The sequence below is a fragment of the Mandrillus leucophaeus genome, unplaced genomic scaffold (genome assembly GCF_000951045.1).
Source record: "Mandrillus leucophaeus isolate KB7577 unplaced genomic scaffold, Mleu.le_1.0 Scaffold323, whole genome shotgun sequence".
NCBI lineage: Eukaryota > Metazoa > Chordata > Mammalia > Primates > Cercopithecidae > Mandrillus > Mandrillus leucophaeus.
This window is the reverse complement of record NW_012103399.1, coordinates 536,804-539,621: the sequence shown is the minus strand read 5'-3', so window position 1 is coordinate 539,621 and position 2,818 is coordinate 536,804. Positions and strand designations below refer to the sequence as shown.

The window sequence follows — 2,818 nt, the reverse complement described above, 5'->3', positions numbered from 1 at the left end:
TCTGGCCAAAAGTTCTTTTTTTTCATGTTGAACTATGATCCAGTTTTCCTCCAGGGGATTCTAAAGGCCAGTGCTGGACAACGGATTGGGAGATGTGGACCCTCCCTTGCCGGTCTTATGGGACTCATATAGGGAGGCAAAGTCAACCAACAGGGGCAGATGTGGGACAGATATGAAGGGGAGACTTTTTTTGGGGGGAGGGGTACAGTTTCTAGGAGCAAGTGGAGGATCTGGGGACAAGGGCAAGGGGGCAGATCTTGGTACAGCGGGGACAGACACCCAGAAGCCACGTACCTGCGTCCCGTGGGGCAGGTGAGCAGTGTGGGGCCAGGAGAGTGAGGCTGTGTTACAGGAGCCTTCACACCATGAGGTAGGCACCAGCACCTGGGTTTATGGGGGACCCCACAAAAGGGGTTTCTATTTCAACAACCAGCAGTCCAAAAGCAACTTGAAAACCCCCAGAGGGATTCAACTCCTGCCAAGAAGGGGAGTTCAGAGTCTAAAAATAAGCTTTATAACCTAGAATACCAAGAGAACCATCCACCGCAGAAGCCACCCCAACAACTCGCCATGAGAGTAAACACACATCAAAGGTCTCATGGCCCCCCCGCCAAGGGTGTCTTCTCCCGAGAACACAAAAAAACCACGTCGAAACACAGCAGAAACCCCAGTCTCCAGAACTTCTGGTGTTGCTTCATTCTGACCCACAGCCTCTGTAAACACTCCCCCGAAAAAAGTATCTTAACCTTTTTCTTTTATTTTTTCTTTCTTAAATTGAACTTTGTTTTACAATCAGGGTCACGCTATGTTGCCAAGGCTGCGGTGCAGTGGTGCAATCACAGCTTACTGCAGCCTGGGTTCTAGTGATCCTCCCACTTCAGCCTCTCAAGCAGCTGGGACTCCAGGCACACGCCACCATGACTAGCTAGTTGTTTTAATTTTTAATTTTTTCGTAGAGACGGGGTCTCACTATGTTGTCCAGGCTGGCCTCAAGTGATCCTCCCAAAGCGTTGGGATTACAGGCATAAGCCATTGCACCCAGCCTTAATCTTTTTTAAAATTGATCCCAGCTGGGTACGGTGGCTCACGACTATAATCCCAGCGCTTTGGGAGGCCGAGATGGGTGAATCACTTGAGGTCAGGAGTTCGAGACCAGCCTGGCCAACACGGTAAAACCCCATCTCTACTAAAAATACAAAAATTAGCCGGGCAAAGTGGTACACACCTATAGTCCCAGTCACTCGAGAGGCTAAGGTGTAATTGCTTGAACCTGGGAGGTGGAGGCTGCAGTGAGCTGAGATCATACCACTGCACTCCAGCCTAGGCAACAGAGCAAGACACCGTCCATAAATAAATAAATAAATAAATAAATAAAATCCCATATTCCTCTCTGCTTTCTTACGATCTGCAAAAAAGAAAAAAAAAAAAAGAGAGAGAGAGAGAAAGAGAAACAGAGAAAGCAAAGAAAAACGCTTGTGTCTACATCTGTGGTTCTACACTGTCCCAGGCTGCCAACAGTCCAACATGGTGCTGATGGCAGCTCCATTCCACCACCACAATTTGCTGCTTCAAAGCCTCTGAGGACCTGGACACCAGCAGAACCAAGCGTGCAAGGACTGTGTGTAACACAAAGTAAGAGCTCATAGTTGCCTCGGGCGCCTCCTCTGAGTGAGGTAAACAGGCTTGGGCATCTGCTTTGATGATAAATATCTACCTTATTTGGAAGTCTTCTATTTGTTTACTTCCTTTGTTCTGGCCAAATTCCAGATGACTGCAGGTAGTCTAACTGTCTGTCTTTGAAAATTCCAGAAAACAGCCATCTTGCCTTTAGCAAGACTTACGGATAACGTGGGAACAGGCTGGTGGTGGACGTTACCTGTCACGTGCTTCTCATGCCTGTTTCACTTCCCCTGGCCGGCAACACATGATCTAGCCCTTGATGACATATGCCTTCCTCCTGCTTCCTAATTGCTTCCTGTCTGCAAGTTAGGTTCTATTAATATTTCCCTAACTGGACCATATTACGTTACCCTCCCTCGACCCCAGGGGAAGCGATGTGATCTATATTTCCCCACCAGGCCTTGAGAAAGTCACGCGCATCTGACATCCTTGTACAGCTGACGTCTCCTGTGCCCATATGGCACATCTATCCCATCTATGACAGGGTATCTATGGCATCAGCTCATAAGAAGTGTTTATTTTATTATTATTATTATTTTTGAGACGGAGTGTCCCTCTTGCCCAGGCTGGAATGCAGTGGCTTGATCATAACTCACTGCAGCCTTCAACTCCTGGGCTCAAGTGATCCTCCCACCTCAGCCTCCTGAGTAGCTGGGGCTACGCCCAGTGATTTTTTTTTTTTTTAACTTTCCATAGAAATGGGAGTCTCACTATGTTGTTCAGGCTGGTCTTAAACTCGTGGGTTCAAGTAATCCACCCGCCACAGCCTCCAAAAGTGCTGGGATTACAGGCATGAGCCATGGCACCCAGCAGGAGGTGGAACTTAATCTCTCCCTTTCCTCTCCTGTGTGTGGGCTAGACTCCATGACTCTCTTTCAAAGAACAGAGTCGCCGGGCGTGGTGGCTCATGCCTATAATCCCAGCACTTTGGGAGGCCCAGGCAGGCAGATCACCTAAGGTCAGGAGTTCCAGACCAGCCTGACCAACACAGGGAAATCCCGTCTTTATCAAAAATACAAAATTGACCAGGCACGGTGGCTCATGCCTGTAATCCCAGCACTTTGGGAGGCCAAGGCAGGTGGATCACGAGGTCAGGAGATCAAGACCATCCTGGCTAACACGGTGAAACCCCATCTCT

General features: G+C 48.7%; 1 protein-coding gene across 6 annotated transcripts in view; it reads right to left on the bottom strand.

Annotated features, from left to right (window-relative positions):
• LITAF (lipopolysaccharide-induced TNF factor) overlaps positions 1-2,818 on the bottom strand; it is a 95,535-nt gene that overhangs the window by 27,766 nt on the left and 64,951 nt on the right. The window contains exon 1 of one of the 6 annotated variants that reach the window (XM_011988110.1): positions 295-475. The exons of the other annotated variants lie outside the window; for them this stretch is intronic. The gene's annotated coding sequence lies outside the window, so the exon portion shown is untranslated. Of the gene's footprint in view, positions 1-294; positions 476-2,818 lie in introns of those variants that run through there. 6 annotated transcript variants of the gene reach the window in all.